General features: G+C 37.6%; 1 long non-coding RNA gene across 1 annotated transcript; it reads left to right on the forward strand.

Annotated features, from left to right (window-relative positions):
- Positions 1-362: 362 nt before the first annotated feature.
- Positions 363-16,551, forward strand: LOC125320550. Its single transcript, XR_007201175.1, has 2 exons — positions 363-467; positions 7,569-16,551. It is a non-coding gene; the product is annotated as an uncharacterized LOC125320550 (long non-coding RNA).
- The last annotated feature ends 1,168 nt before the right edge of the window (positions 16,552-17,719 follow it).

The following is a 17,719-nucleotide window of genomic DNA, read 5'->3' on the forward strand; positions in this document are numbered from 1 at the left end:
ATTGCTGCAGAGCCTTGTGACAATTTTGAAAATTTTGTGGAGGTTACTGGCAGTCTGAACAAATATCTAAACATATTTTTTAAAAATCATAGTCTTAGAGACCATAAAGAAATTACTATAGAAATATTAGTGAGGGAATTACTAACTTTTAATTCACTGATGGTTTCCTGTTGTATGATTAAGTGAGGCCTAGAGCCTTTCCAGTGAGGATAAAAGGGAATACCAAATGATTACCCTTCCCTGACTGAGTCAGGCACCCCGTGGAACAGCTTGTGTGCTGTTATGTAAGAAAGGATTGCAAGGTAATGCATATGCATAAGGAAGGTGAATGCAAATATCAGGGACAACTTTATTCCAGTAGTTCCTCATTTTCTGAACACTAGACTTCACAACCTTAGTGCTCTTGCAGTGTCAGTTTGAGATAGGTTATGGGTTCAAGACAATTGTTTGGAACTCTGAACATTGTGGTAAGTTAAAAGCTACTAAGATTTACTTTCTTTAATTAGAAAACTGATCCAGTAAAGCACTGAGGGAGTTATGTCTCAGTGCAGTTTACTAATTCAGGTGGGTGTTTTTCTTGCTGTCTTTGAGATGGAGAAACTCAAACTTATGAGAGTTTCATACATATACTACTTCTGAAAGGCTAAATAGAGTTAGGAATAAATGTATCTGTTTCAAATCCAGAGCTCAGGGAACCATACCTTCTGCAGGTGTTGGCTGGAACCCCAGTTTTATTCCTGATCTATAGAATGGAATTTTCATTTGTGGGCAACACTATTTTCCTTACCCAGAATGTATCTTTCCTCAAAATATTGAGTCATTTTCCTCATAATATTGAGTTAATTAATTTAACTTGAAATTAATTCTAAAATGCATCAGTTTGAAAGTATTGATCATCTTATTATACTACATTTTCACTTTTTCTTTAGGGCAACTTTCACCTGAGGTTGAAACTCAACTAGGGTCCTGTTTGTAGCATGTACCTGTAGACATCAAATTTAAATTTAGGTAATTATGGCTTCCAATTATTTTTGCAGGATAACTTACAGGGTTAGCTTAATAGATCTTGTCAGTTCTGAGTGAGGCTTGTAGTGATAACATAATGTAATCAAATAAATAGGATTGAAGGCAGTATACTCTTTATGGTCTCCAGACTAGGTACATTGATGTTTAAAGAAATAATTCTTTCTCTCATTTATTTTTTTTCACAAGTAGTAACAGACTATTTTAGACTTGATATCCAAGATGCCTAAATGTGCTTTTAACTTATATAAGGTTAATTTAAGCACAACTTTCAGTCTGCTTCCAGAATAACTTAGAAATACATTTGCCCAAAGTTTACTGAAATATTGATGAGCTTGAGTGCTCACAAAAGTGCTTCACTAAAATGCAGCTCAGTGGGAGGTCTCACTGCTGAACACTGACTCATTCAGGGACAATTTATATGAGCACATGTTGAAGTGAACAAAATGTTGTGAAGGCAGTGAAAAACAGGGGCTAGGAATTCAACAGTAGCCTGGTGGCTGCTTAGGGGGGTGCTCTGTGTACTACAGTGTCTTCAGCTTGCAGTGCTTTTCTTTGATGGCTGTAAATAAAGGGGCAGTCAAAAGCATGCAACCTTTTGTATTTTTGGATATGACCAAGCAGTGTGCTGAGATGGCCAAGAAGGCCAAGGACATCCTGGTCCGTATCAGCAATAGTGATTGTTCCTCTGCACTCAGCACTTTTGAGACGGCGCCTAGAGTGCTGCGTCCAGTTCTGGGCCCCTCACTACAGGAAAGACACTGAGGTGCTGGAGTGTGTCCAGAGAAAGGCAAGAGAGCTGGGGAAGGGTCTGAAGCACAAGTCTGATGAGGAGCCGCTGACGGAGCTGGGGTTGTCTAGCCTGGAGAAAAGGAGGCTCAGGGGAGACCGTACTGCTCTCTACAACTCCCTGAAAGGAGGGTGTAGCCAGGTCGGGGTCAGCTTCTCTTCCAGGCAACAAATGATAGGATAGTTTGAGAAGCTGAAAGACTGAGTATACAAGATAACTGATGGAGGAAAGGAATATGCATGATAATGGATTCAGGCTGATTAGAAACTGAGCTGCAATCTCACCAGGTGAAAAAGGAATAAAGTTTTAGTTCACACTGAGGCAATATTCCATTTTTGTTTGCTTCTGGGAATTTCAGATGAGGTCTTCTCTTGCAGGAAACTTGTGACTACATCAAAGAGATTTTAATATTTCTACTGTTTAATATTTGTACTGCAGCCTTGAGCCACAAGTCATTGTTTTTGTATATAAAACTGAAAATGCAAAAAGAGGATACTGATGATGAAATATGTGCAATTACTTGGCACACTGCAATATATCCTTGTACCTTTTCTCATTGGCAGAAATGCAAAATTCCTCTCTCAAGACTTTGGCATTATGCTACTCTTTCCCTCTGACTGTCTTTTTTTCTCTTGCCATGAAATTGCTTCTCCCTCTTCTTTTCTCCTTTTCTCATTTTGCCTCTTCTCTTCTAGTAGTCATTTGATACTTACTCTTCTTGTTTGAATTTATTACAGTGTCAATATCCAACCCTAAACTAGAAATACGTAGAAAATAATTTGTCTTGGCCCTGTCCCTGGCCTAATTTGTTATTATACTTATTAGTATTACTACTTATGCCTGCTAATACAGCACAAAAGCAAAATGAATTGATAGTAATGAGAAGCTTTAAAGGCAATATTTAAGCAATAATGACCCCTGAGTCAAACGTTTCCTGGCTGCTAATGACTGGCTGAAAGAGTAAAAGGTCTAAGATAAACCCAGGGGCTCTTAACCCAACCCACCATTAGCTGCCAGGAAATGCTTGACTTAGAGAGCACTAATGCTATTATACAGCATAAAAACATAAAGAAAATCTAATTGCTTTTCTGCATGTTCGAGAGCTGAAAACTGAGTATCAAGTTGCCATGGATTGTTCCCTGTACTTGTGTTTTCCTAGGTGTTAATCACCAGAGTAGTTACCAAAATAGAAGCTAAAAATAATTCACTTGGAGTCAGTAATGTAATTTGGGGCTGATTATTTACCCTTAAGTGTAAGCCCAGGGAAGTATTTTTTTGCATCGCACTAAATCACTATACCAATTTAAGTCACCATAAACATGAATCGTGGGATCTCAAAAGATAGGTGTCACATGACTGTAGACTACTTTTTATAGCTTTATACATCTTTGTGCTGGTACAGGAACAGCAAACATTTGGAAAAGAATAGAAGTAGTTGCCATCCTCCAATACAAGCTGAAAGTAAACATTTTTGCATCTTCTATTGCTGAATAGAAAAGAAAATTCTCTCCAAGCCAGAGCAGTTGCTATTCTAGAATAAAAATAAAGTTTCTCAAAATTTCATGACCTAGTGATTCATATGATTTATTGGATGTAGTTTCTCATATTTCAAATGCCTCTGACTTTTCCCCTGAAATGTCCCCTGTGTGTTTTGTTACACTGTACATTAACCTTTAGACACCATGCTTCCTTTTCCCATTGCTCCTACCTCATCCATTTACATCTCCGTGTTCTCTTTGTAAACGAATCTCACCTCTTTTGACAGCTGTCCTGGTATTCTTTGAGACAAAGCTTTGGATTACTATTTATAAAGGGGATTTGTTGCAACAACTTATTTCCCAGAGCATTGTGTTTGGGTGGGAACCACAGCTAGGCAAGCAGAGAGAAGAAGATATCACCTGCAAAATGGAAGGCAGTTTGAATAAAGAAGTAACATTTGGAAACATTTGGAAACATTTGGAAAATGTTACTCTTTTTCCTGCTGAATGACTGGGCATTACAATATTTATGCTGTATCCTCTAGAGTACAGGTTGCACAGTGCAGCTATTGCCATATTTTTTGCTATTAAAACAAGCACTTCCACCCACCACAGATCAGCTTCACTGTGAAATTTCATGTGTCCTTCTTTTCTGAATATTATCCAAAGGCTTTATTTTTGTACATATAGAGTTTTATTCCAGTGAGCTCAAAATTTGGTTTTGAGTAAATGGTTTTTTGTGATTTGTATATCCCCTGCTGATTTAAAGTCCTAGAGAAAATAGAAAATTAATAAATCAGAGCAAATCCAGGAGGAGTTATATAACTCAGACTGCACATGATTAGTTAGGGAAACATGGCAAGACTTGGTTGAAATGAAGAAGTAGCTTTACAATGTACAACTTCACACCTATAAAAGACAAAGAAACAAAGAAAAGACGAGCTATAGCCTTTTCCTATTTGGCTTCCGATCCTTATAATCATATTTAGTAGCAATATGCAAACATAACATTACAGAAATGTCTGTTGACCAAAAACTGGTTGAGTCCAAAATCCCGAAATTCTTTGATACCTGTTAAGTTACAAAATCTGTCATGTATAAACTCCATGGCCAGTTCTATGTTTGAATGTCTGGAAGGGAGTGCATAGCTTGATTCATTAGCAATTAACAACAATGCAGAGGCTGCTACTCAGTGACTTTTTAGTACAGATATTTAATCTGTAATTCATTTAAGGATGTTCCAACTGTCACAGAAAGTTACATTTAATACCTACTTTCCAACATGCCATATTTGCTCTGAAACCCAGTCAGAATTTTGATTCTTCAGCACCACAGTATACAGGGTAGAAACTCTTCTGTCACCTCCTTAGTCTCCATATGGATTTGTAAATGTATCCCAAAATGTACCATTAACATGGTACATGTTAATGGTAAAAGCACAAATGATCTTTAAGTGCAACTATCATGTGAGCCAAAAAAGTGACAGCCCAAGCTGTTGCCAGTCACAGGAGTTCAACACTAAGGGCAAAACATGGCCCAGAGTCCATCACCTCTCTCCCCCTGCTTCTCTTAGACACAATAATCTAATAAATAAATGCTCTAAGAGCACTATTAATAGTTTCTCAATATGGTTCTTTCTTGAGCTGGTAAAACCATAAAGAAACAGCTGTCTAGTGATGGTTTTGTTCTATATTCAAGCTTCATTTACTACCTGTGTTGCTAACTCTTTTTAGATAAGTGAGGAAAATCACTGAACTCAGATCAAAAAGAATATTTTTTGCGCACAGACTTAAAAGTCAAGTCTTATACAAAAACCGTTTCTTTGAACATGATGTTCTTTACTTATTTTGGATTAGTATAAAGGCTTGGAACTCAGTCCTACTGATTTGTGTTAGCTACTTTTGATCACTGTTGCTTAAATCACAATGACATTTTCTCTAGTTCCAACTCCAAGGACACAAACCTGCTTCTTGCCTGGAATGACAGGTTCTGCGTGAGAAATCATTAGCACAAGGTGTCAGTGCAAAGTCTGCCTAGTGCAGGGGGTTAATGAACTAGCTTTGTGCCCTGGGGGACAATGAACCTGTAGCTAGTTTTGATCACAAATGGAAGACTAGTAATTCTGAACTGGTCCTCTCTTTTCATCTGTGCAGTGCAACATCCACATGGTATTTCAGTAGGGACAGTTAGAAATTACTATAATGATTTAGTTATTATTCACCCCGTACCAGATTTCAGACAGCACCTCACAAACAGGCACTGAGGCCACCAGGATTTGGCAGGAGGTCTCAAGCTGGTGACATGTTGATGGTCCAAGGATAGCAGTGGGTCCACAATATCTGCCTTTTCATCTTTCTGGTGAAGTCACACACCACACCAGGACATAGAACTGTCCTATTTGCACCTGCTGGAAAAACTTTACTCCTGATGAAGTTTACCTAAGATGGAATTGAGCCTGAATGATACCTTTCCTTTGAAAAAAAGTTAGCTAAGCACTACACAATTAAAAGGCACTAGGATGATTAAAGATATATAAATACCTCTCTGACAACAATGTACTAGTAGCACTTATTTGAAACACCAGTGATTGCTACTCAGGTGCCTAAGAAATATTTTCACAGATTATTTTCGTATCTGGATAGTTGTTGCACAAGCACAAAACCAAAAAGTTGTTTTTCCATCACTAACTTAATATTTGTAAGAATGTAAATACCTTTTGGACAAGAATACGTGGCCTATAGCCTCATCCCTGAGAGCAGCCAGAAGTGAGGCAAGCCTAAGAAATGGTGTATATACACAGAATGACCTTTGTCCTGAAAGACTTTTACAGATACAGATACAGGCAGAAACTGGGAGCCAATAACAGACAACAAGACAGGCAGTGATTTCAGATATCAAATTATTCTTTATCTGCTGTAGACCTCAAAATAAAGGACATTCTTAAGGAGGTTGTGTAATTCCAGAGACCATCCCCCTTGTTCTAGGAGGGGAAGGAGTGCTGACTTCACAGAACACAAAAGGCCAACCAAAGGAAATCCTATTGCTCCCACTAGGGCTGGTGTAGGACTTCCAGAAAAGCCGGCTACTTGCCGAATTCACATGACTCCAGTTCTTCTTTTTCTCCCCTAGCTTTCACTCTCTGCAGATCCTAGAGGCCAAAAGACTGCTCACAACTATAATTTATCATATTGCAGAAGTCCTTGAACTTGTTGCAAAACATGTCAAGATGTGCAGGGGTTCTTTGTTTCTGATAGATAGCTTTGTACATGCATCTTTAACCTTTCTTTCTGGTAAGTATGTAAGTTGTGACTCAGATGTGCTGCATATGAGGATGCACAATGCTTAATAAAACTCTTTGCACAAGAGTAGAGACTAGAAGTAAAAAGCCATGATAAAAACACCTTTAAGAGGAGCATAGCACCAAGTTGTCTTTCTATTACTAAGCATAGATAGTCAGTTTGCAGACTACACTGGAAAAATTTTCTTGGTTTTGTTGAAAGAATAAAGATTGAGCTAAACAAATTTCATCTATTTTCCGAAATGAAAGGAAATATAATGCCTGGGTTTTAGCATCAATCAATAAATGTAACTACAGTTTAATACAAATGTTGCTTTTCATTACTTTATGCTGTAACAACTTAATTTGATGTGAAAGCTGAAAAAATCAAGAATCAAAGCTCCTGTAAGGCACCAGATATTTAACATGCGTTTTCTTCAGGCTCACTGCTGCAAAAGTGCATGAAAAAGAAAGATCCCTTGTGTGGTATGTTGAAAAGCAGGAGATAACAATGAATAAAATTATCTTAATTTCATGGTATTGGAATTTACATTGGAATAGAACTACCTATAGTCTAATAAAGACCCTGGCATGTGTGCTGCCTTAATAGTTCTATTATTTAAAGGAATAGGCAGTAGAAACTTTAGGCTTTTAATACTAAACACTACACAGAAATGAATGCACACACAACTTCCAATTCAGCACCGTAAAATAAGATGTTCTCCTTTTTTTCTATCTTTTACCCCCACTATTACTTCAAACAAGATTTTCACTGCAAATTACATTTCCCATTTGCTGTTACTATTCCCTCATTTAAATATGTATTTATATCAGCGACAAAAGTATGCTAATGTATATTTCCTCATCTCTTTTTAAGGAGGGAAATTATGGGCAAGTTTTCTGCATGGAAGTTAATTCTCCCTGTCTTATCATTTTCTAATAATGTTACCTGAGTGCAAGTGCAAGACAAATTCTAAGTTCTGGTTGATTTGGATTCTAGATCCCTAGCAGTAGAAGATTAATTTCCTGGGACGTGAGTGGAGATCTGCTGGATCATCCATTGGCAATGCAGGTATGAAACATTTCTGAAGGTAAGAGCTTTACGAGTTAAGCCAACTGTAGTTAATATGCTGATAGTATGCAGGTAATTCTGTCAATATCATTGAGGGACACCCTTGACAGATTTTATACAGATGAAGTTCTGTTAATTGAAACTGCTTTCGTTTATTCCCTTCTTATCAGTGTAGCAGTATGGACTTTGTTACTGATGTCTCCTAAAACTGCTCGTTCTCTCTTCTGGTCAAGAGTAGCTTGTACTAGGATAATTGCCCATGCAGAGTAAACTAGTTTAACCTCGACATCCTTGGAGCTTTGCACCCAGCTGGTGCTCTTGGGCCAGATCCGAGTCTGTGTCTCAGAGGTGTTCTTTGGACGCTGAAGTTTAATCCCTTTTTGGAACAGATTTTGTCTTTTAGCTTTCAGAAACACTAAGGCAACAGGGAAACAAGGTTTACTCACAAAGTTTTTTTTTGAAGATGTTACAGCACTGGAAATAATGTCATGTACCAATGGCTTAGGCTGCAGCGTAGATACAAGTGGAAGATTAATGTTTTATGTCAATAGAGTGCTTAGAGAATTCATTATATTTAACTATTATTTTGGAGCCAGAGACAGTTTTGTACTTTATATTGCCCACAAGTGCAGGAGGACATTTAATGTGATAAACTGGCAGTTGAAAACCTATGAGAACAGTAAGTAATGGGGAAATTGAGGCAAGGGACCAAACATGAACACCAGGACAGACCTAGAGCAAATTTCAGAAAGCCCAAATGGTTAGCTGAAAATTAACTTCACTGCAGGGAGACAATGGCTAATCTTCCCTTTTGAAATTTTTTAGTAAGCTGTCTGAGAAAGTGGCTACAGCTATACAATACAGGATAACAAAACACATTTCTTTAGAGATAGTAAAATATCAATGTATGAATATTACATACTGCAAATGAAAATATAATTGCACATTAAAATTATTAACCTTATCAAAGAGAAAAATATTTCACAACTAAAACTAAGTTCATTGTCTCCCCTGTTGCTTAACTGCCCTTCAGGCAGTAACCATCCACTCTAGGGAGATTTTCAGAAGTTGTCAATGAACTCCTCTTGAACTCCTCTGAGATACTTCCAAGGATCTGCAAAACGTGAGGTTTCTAATGTTCCCCTGAATCTTCAAGTGTGTATATTACTGGCACTGGAAAGCTTGCAGGGCTCAGGAGCTGATCAGCAGAGAAAACTGCCCCTGTGTGGGAGGGGGCTGTCTGGGAGAGGATGCCCCTCCATCTGCACCCAGAGGCATGGCAGGGCTGGCCAACAGCCAGAGGGCAACACTGGAGCCCTGCAGGGCATCTGTGTGCACCCAGGAGAAGAGGAGGGGAGGGAAACCAACAAAGAGTACCCTGATTTGGGTATAGCAAGCTCCTGGTGAAGGAATGTGGGAAACAGGGGCAATATGCCATACATAATTTAAACATCTTCATGCATATTTCAAGTGCCAGTGGGATGCTCTGCACCCCCAGTCAGTCATCTCTAGAAAAGTTCTTTAGGGTGCAGATGAACCATCCCATATTAGCTTAGAAGACCAGGTGACTTGGGTCCACTACTTACCCAGTGCATTTTGGTGCTAACCACAGCTACACTAGTGTTTCAGTACCTACTCCTCTGTATGCTAGATTATTTTACAGTGCAGGTGGAATTCACTAAATTCAATATTGATATCAAAAAATCTCTGAGAATAAAGAGCTCCGCCTCCCTATCCATCCAGTTATCCTGGGAGTGCCACAGAATTCAAAAGCATCTGCTAAATAGGATGGAGAATATAAAATGAGAAACATAGTAAAACAAAACTTAAACCAAAAAAACTTATCAAGCTGATACATTCAGGATTCAAGCAGAAAACAAAGCCACTGATCAAAAAGCTCCAGCTCCTTCTTCTGTGGATCAGAGTCCTTGCAGGGGCCCCTCAACACTTCATGAAAAGAATCCTCCACTCACAAATCAACGGAAATTCAAAGACAGAGGAAAAAAAGTGAATTTTAAAGCAGTCAGTATGAAACAGACTTTGTTTCACCATAAGAGCTCCACCAGGACTGTTCTGCAGAGACGCTGTCAGTCAGGAACAGAGAAGTCCAGGTTCAGCATTTAGAGTGAACTACATGCTACTGAAGGTAATGCAAAATAGGGATTTGGTGTATCTTCTGTACAGAGGGCAATGACTGATGTATTGTGATCAACAGCTCACAAAAATGATGATATAAACCAGATATATGAGTTAGACTCTAATGAATTGGAAATACTGAGATTTTTTTTGATATTTCAAACTACACAACTTTTCTTTGTGTTCTTCAGAGGATGGTATGAAACTTCTGTTGCTTAAACTATGCTCTGAAGGAAATACAGTGTAATTTAGGGTATAGTTTGCATCCCAGTAAGAGAAAATTAGATGTTTTAAGCATTGTTTGTTTGCTTGTTTGCTTTGTTTTCTTTCCTAATGTTTTCCCTTCAGCTGTAAGATTTGTATAAAAATTGTGTGGAGACTGTCCATAACTGTTAATATATATATGGATTTTAGCCGCCAGAAGTCTTTTATATTATCAGGAACAATCTGTACATATTGAAAGGGACCACTTTTATTTGGATGCATATGTCATTACTAGTCCAAAGTTTGGTAGCTACCTTGGGGACAGTGCTTGGTCTGTTAGGTCTGACTGGATTTGTACTGCCAGTGTGAAAACAATTGTGTGTCAAGGACCATTAGGTCAATGCCATTTTTGCAATCACAGAGTCTCATATTGTGGTATATCTCATAACTGCAGAAATCTTTTTGCCTGCGAAGTTTTGCCACTGCTCTTAAACAGATCCGCAAATTGTCCACAGATTTTTAAGTACTGAGTTTGTCCAGAGCACTTTGGGAAGCGTGACTTTCTTTACTGTACAGTTAGAGAAACTGAGGCACTGGTAAAAGAAATAATGTGTCCAGGGAAAGATACAAAGGAGAAAAAGGGGATTAGGTAATAATAACTTTCCTGATATTATGACTTTCTGGTTGACATATCAGTCATGCTGCTCACTGAACCATATATCCAACTCTTTTATTGCAGGTGTTGTGCGGTATGTGTGCTACAGGAGATTAAACACAACCCCATAAAATTTCCCTGAAACTTTATCCCATAGGGTTTTAACTACTACATATACTACAAAATCAAGATTTGTGACTCTGGCTGTTGAAATTAAATGGCTTGAGCATAATACTCTGTAATAACTTTATTTTTGGCTTATATCGTGTAACTCAGTGAGATTCAAAGACTACGTAAAGAAGCTACCACCCTCTGCAGGAGATGAGAAGGGCTGCAGGGACCTCACTTGTTTGAAGGCGGAGCTCTACTTCCATGTGACCTCTGGAGCACTGGATGTCTGTGTTTTGAAAAAGGAAACCCAGGAGAAGGAATGTCACAGGGCACGGTGGAGCAGTGGTCAGGGTGTTCAGCCAGTTCCGTGGCCAGGATGCAGTGGGAGGGATCTGCTGATCCTGGTGCACCCGGAAAGCAGATGGTGGGATCCAGGCTGGGGTTTGGGTCCAGCTTTATTTTGTGTAGAACCTTGTGGCAGGCAGCTGGGGGCTAAGCCAGGGTGAAATTATTGGCTATGTAAACATGCCTGGCAGCAGAAAACGCTGTGTGAGGTCAACTGCAAGTAGAACCACATCCCAAAACCTTCTACTCCTTCGTCGGCTCCTACAAAGAGGCTGCTGTTTCTCTGCCTGACCCATGTCAACGTTTTAACACGTAACAAATATCAATGCCTGAAGAAACCTTTGAAGATGAAAAGTGTTTTCTGAAGTGCTTAAGTGTCATAATTAGTAAGGAACGTACTGAATTGCTCTGTCAAGAAGGCAAGGAAAGAACAGTTGTCAAAAAAGTTAATTGTATGAGGAATTTTTGCATGAGCTGTACATTGATAATACTGTGGAAAAATTCCTCATCACAAGTGAAAGACAGCTCATACTATTGCACGGGTACTGTGATTAAAACTTAGGAGGATTTCATGGCCAGGTGTTCACTGCAAGATCTGAAACTTTTGGCTAAATGTTTTTTTTCTCTAAAACTCTAAAGAGATAGAAAACAGATAAAAAACCTGTTAGAACAGAACTTTAAAGGAAGAATCTTGGTAGAGAATACACACGTGGGCTTTTACTCCTCTTTTCTAAATTAATCCTTGGAGAGTCAGAGTGGTACAGTAAGAAATTCGTAGTTTCACATAATTTTGGTGTGAAGTCCAGCAAAACTTGGCAGATATAAAAATGGATTTGTAGTATTTAAATGCAAGTGGTTTGGCTTTTTTTCTTGGCTTTTTCAGAGTAGCCTAGTTTGATAGTAAAACTGTTTGATAAATGCAAATACTTTACTCAAAATAACCAATGAAAAAAGTGAAATTGTCCCTGAATTTTAATTATATATTTTATTTAAATTTTTTAAAATATTTTTCCATGCAGCATTTCTCAGAGAGGGCAATAATCTCTTCTGGAAGCAGCAATGTCTTTTTGCTCTGTCTTTTTACAGAACCTCATGAAGTTTTTACATATTCAAGTGAATTTCTTCAACTTGTAGCAGTAATTAAAAATGTGGAGCCTCTAAAGCAGAGGAAGATAGCTCTTGGAAAAACCTCAGATCTACTCTCAGGCAGATTGAAATTCTGAGAGTACCTGAAGGAGAGAGAAAACATTTTACTTCAGCTGTAAACTGAAAGTCAAACAAAACTGTTGAATCCACTGTAATATGAACTTCAAATTTTTTTCCTCCTTTTTTAGTTTGTGCTATTTATAAAACTTCTAGTTTAGAAAGTAAGGACAAAGTACTGATAGCTCTATTCCTTGTTTGTATTCAGAAAGCTGCTTGTAGCGTTATTTGAGCAAAATACTTTTATTTTTTCCAATTAGTATATGAAAAGAGCTGGGAGAATGGATCAGATCTTCTGACCTGTTATCAACAGAATAGTTGAAAAATCAATGATCTCAGAATCCTTGTTTCTGGTGAAATATAAAGGGCAAATTCACTTTCCAGGTCCAAGGTCTTTTTGGAGTCACCTATCATGAAATATTTTAATGTTATATGTAAATGGCCCAAACTAAGAGATGCTGACATAAAGAAAATGCCCACGAAATAATGTATTTTATTTACTTTTCAAAATAGAAAGGTGTTTTAAATTAATTTGTTTACTTTCTTTACAATATGAACCTGGCTTACATCCTCGATTCAGCCTTCTTCTTTCCAAAACCAAGTAATATACAAACATGAATTATTGACACTTTTGCATATTGGTTTTTTGGGTGTTTATACATAACATTATTCTCCAATGTGGGAAAAATGTGGAAAGCTAAGCAACATCTGTTCTTGTTTGTGCAGGTGAGAATTTAAAAAGTAACATAATTTGTTATATCATCCATTTAATTACCATTCCCTTCAATTTTTATTCCAGCTTTCTCACCAGCATTTTGAAAGAAGAACATGCCAATTCCATTTGTTCTGTCATGCTTAACTACAAGCCACCACATGCTTGTGAGACAGCACAAACAACCTGAAACTTCCTATGTGAGCTACACTTTCTTTTCACAATTAGAAAAATCAAAAGCAAAAAAGTCACTCCTATTCCTGCATCCTTTGACTGTACTTTCTAAAAGTGGTAATGGTATCAAGTTTGTCAGGAATACAGATCTTTATAAAAATGTATTTCCAAGTGAAATTTTATGGTGACTTTTTAATGAGTATATTTTCCTTCTGTGACAATGTAGTCAAAAGAGTTTAAGTCAACTCACAACAGCTATAGAACTTTCAAACTCTTTAAGACATGGTAGAGTATACTTGGAAAAGGTAAGAAAGTTTCTTATTTATACTTGAGCACTAGTGGTTTGCATTTGGAAGTCTGTATTTGGATAAGATAAATCCTACCTCAAAAAGATGATACCATGGCAGAAGCAAGCTGAAAATACATTTTAGGTGAATTATTTTTAATTTCAGCTTCTCTGGTTGTTCTTGCAGACACTTGATTTCAGGAGCGAAGTTGATTTTACTTCTGTGAAACTGATTTGTACGAACTATGGTCTGCTTGGTTTGCTTTTAACTCCATCACACAGCTAAATTGCTTCATAATTTCTTGTTTTGTCTGCCTTTTCCAACATCTGAAGGTCCAAAACCAGTCTAAAAAGCTCAGAAAAGTGAGAGAATATACCTGCATGCTTATGATTTGTGCTCATATATAAAAAACCCAAACAACCTGAATGAAAAAAGATTAACACAGTTTACTCCAATGCAATAAAACTGGGTGTTGTGGGAATCGGACTCTTCCCATTCTTCTTTGAGACATTCAAACAGCAGTGTCAACCTGGCACTGTAATAAGTCAAAAACCCCACATCAATAAAGTAAGCTTTCACTTGAGCAGACAAAATCATCTCAGTCTATGTTGCAACAAAATGTTTTGAAAACATAAAAATACCTGACAGTCACTTTTTTTCAGTAGCAGGTTAAAACTAAAGGATACCAAGAGAACGCCAGAATAAAGTCTGTACCTTATTTGTATTTGCTGATGTAATATTTACATGATACATCAATTAGCTTTAAGGTATTCATAACTTTATTTAACTTTCATTCATGAGAATAGTGCAGACCTTGATGATTTCAGCAGAGGTGGAATCTACCTCTTAGCAAATGGAGCTAACAAGAATTTGCATAAAGCAGGAAAGACATAAAATATCATTAAGAAAAAAGAAGCTTTGGTAGTCAAGATCAAAAAACTACAGGAAATAAAAATCAGCCTTCAAAGCGTTCAATGGACATAGCAATTACAAAGCAAATGAGAACTTGGTCAGTAGTCAAAGGTGAAAAAAAATCCAAACAAAATTCCAAATTATAATAAATGTCATTTCAGCCAAAGCAATGCTGGGAACTCCTTCTTCAAAGTCAGAAGCAGTGAGTTCAGGAATACCACATCTGGTTCCAAGCACCATATTAAAAAAAATAAAAGTTAATTTAAAAAGCCATGTAGGGTAGAAGAACAGGCAATTTTCCTCAAATAAATGTATCTCTTTTATAATCATGACCATTTGTTCTTCCTGTAAGTCACTGTCAGAACAACAAATTTTGAACACAAATTATAATTGTTAGGGAAAGCTATGCTAAAGATTAGCAAAAGCTCTTAAACACTTAAGGCTGGAACTTTTTGTGAGACTTGTGGAACATCCTTCCCACTGGAATTTCTTTTCCAAGATCTTACAGAAGCAACATCCATATTAGTTCAACAATCGGGACATGACATAAACAGTCTTTTCTGACATCAAAACATGCATTTCTGTAAACCACAGTACTCTCAAAGACCCAACAGAGTAACAGCAACTGAGGGACAGACAGGCAAACTTAACTATACAAAGACTCAATGCATGCTCTTCCCATCCGCTGCAGCCTACCGTGCTTCTCCTTGTTCCCCCTACAGCAGCTGAGACAGTCAATCCATTCCTCCCAAGTTTGCTGCATTGCTGGCTTCGAGGCTGTGTGACAACTCCCCTTGCTTGTGAAAGGCAAGGTGATATCACCTTGCTGGAAACCCATCTGAAAGCTGCAAAGTAGGAACTTTACCTTGTGATGTCAGAAGAAAGGACCAAGAGTCTGTCTCAGCCAGAATTCCGTGCTGCATTGTGGAGCAGACATCCCCAGCTGCCCCGCTTGTGTTTCGGAAAGACACAGGTATCCAAGTGTGACCCTTTACCAGCAAGTGCATGTGCTGGATGGGGCCAAGCCATGCTTTCTGAATGGCCATTCTTAACTTCGGCTGGGATCCATTTGGATGAAACATTTCCTCATGCAAACCTCACAGGAAGGCTTTACATTACCTCGAGTAAATCCTTCATAGAGAGTTGTGACTTTGGAAGGGCCAAACTCATGTGGACAGCTCCTGAACTGCTGCAAGTTGGCCTTGTCCCCTGTGTTTGCACCACTGATGGTTTTCACCACTTGGGGACTCACTCTGCGCCAACATCTTCAGAAAATGGTCATTCTTTGCACTGTCATGGTAAAGCAGTACTCATAATTAGCAACATAGGTGTACATCCTTTTGGGAAACAGGGTTGGAAAAGCTGGAAATAGGCAGAGGGATCGCAGGAGGTGTGCACACACACATATATGTGTAGAGAGACAGACACGCAGTCCAAACTGCTTCATACAAAACAGGGGAAAAAACCCCCAGCTTTTACTTAAAGCTTGGGATTTGCTGTTTTGGCTTTCGTACTCCACTCGCTTTCTGGCAGAGCTTAAATGAAACCAAAATAAAAAGAATTGCAGGATTTTTATGAAAGTAATGTGAAAAACATGCTTGTATTTCTCAGTTAGGAACAGCAAAGATCATTGCCCACTGATGATGGTTCCTCTCATGACTGAACAAGCTCTTTACTGTATATTTATGGCAACTCCCTGCTATGCAGTATTTCATTACTTACAGGGGTTTTAATTTCAGTTTGAATGAGATTTAGAACAAGATCTGGCATAATAAAATATTAATTAAAATTATTAATAAAATACAAATTTTCTGATATGTATTTATCACTACACTTGTAATTAATCTCCTTTATTGTCTCTTCAAATATCTTTTCTTCTTAATTTTTTTTTTAGGCAAAATAATGTATGAGTTCTAACTACTCAGTTAACAGCAGACTTAATATATGAACACTTTTCAGCCATATGAATATAAAAATATGTATGTAAGAGTGAAATTTGTACCTGAAAACACTTCATTTAAAATAAAAATAAAAGATAACTAACTGTAATTAGATCTTGTAGCCAATTTTGGCTTGCTATTGGAAAGCCATGGTATATGATCTTACTTACAATAGACAGACTGCTCTGTCTGGTGACAAAAAAGTGAATTAAAGATGGAGTTTTCCCTGTGACTCTGTAATATCCTCATTCTTGTTGGTTTATCAAGCCTGTATCGTCTATTTTCAGTTTTTCACGTGTCTCCATACCTCTGTACCCATAAATTTCACAACTCGCCTCTGCCATCTTGTGGGAAAATATGTGTGTTGTTACTTCTTCACAAAAAGGTGAAGAAAACTCATTAAACACGATTCATGCTCTGAAAATATTCCTAGCAGTTAGCAGAAAAATATTACTTCATATCGAAGTCAAAAGTCATAAAAATCGTATATTTACCATAAAATAAAAAATTTACCATGAAATTAAAACCCAAAAGTACTAATTTCACTAATTTCTAAGTATCTGTCAACACCATTAAAACATTTTGTTCTCCTTTTATTATAAAACTCAAAGGGCGTAATATTAAACATCTAGTCATATAATTTCTTTACATATACAGCACATTAATGTACTTATAAATTGAAGAAAAGCTGTTTTCATATTTATTAAATGCTTTGACATAAGAAAACTGAAAATGTGCTAAAAATCTTTCATTTCTTTCTTTTTTTTAGGGGAAAATTTCTATAAAACACTTCAGTTTTTCACAAACTGCATTTTACCATGGGGTTTCTTTATGTTTTTTTTTTTTAAAACAACAGTGCCAGCATGCTAAAAATTGATAAAGGTATTAACACTAACAGAACAAACTTTATCAGTATAATTAGAAAAATACGTCATCATCTAACAAAAATTATCTTCGTTTTTGACACCTCTTCCAAAATTTGCATGATCACAAATATTTTCTGGACCATGCATCTAGGGGAAAGAGAACATCCTTATGTTTTTAACAAGGTCAGCAGTGGGACTATAAAGGGCTGGCTGCCCCCTCACTCGATGCAAGAGTTATTGTGGCAGGATGGCACAGCATCACTCTGGTTTGTGTGAACAAGTGAGCACATGTCAGCACTGGACTCGCAGCTCACTGAAGACTCACAGCAGTTGCAAAACAAGAGGCAGGTCTCTGCAGCAGGGGATAGGCAGACAGAAAACCAGTTTGGGCCTTCCCTCTGATAAGAGCAAGGCTTGATCAGCTCTGCCATCTTAGGTGATTTCACTCTTTCTGTTCAGCTGCTGGTAGGTTTGGAGTTGGGAGGGACATGGAGACACTTGAAAGATTACTTGCTGCGTCCTGAAGGGACCAGA

The sequence above is a fragment of the Corvus hawaiiensis genome, chromosome Z (genome assembly GCF_020740725.1).
Source record: "Corvus hawaiiensis isolate bCorHaw1 chromosome Z, bCorHaw1.pri.cur, whole genome shotgun sequence".
NCBI lineage: Eukaryota > Metazoa > Chordata > Aves > Passeriformes > Corvidae > Corvus > Corvus hawaiiensis.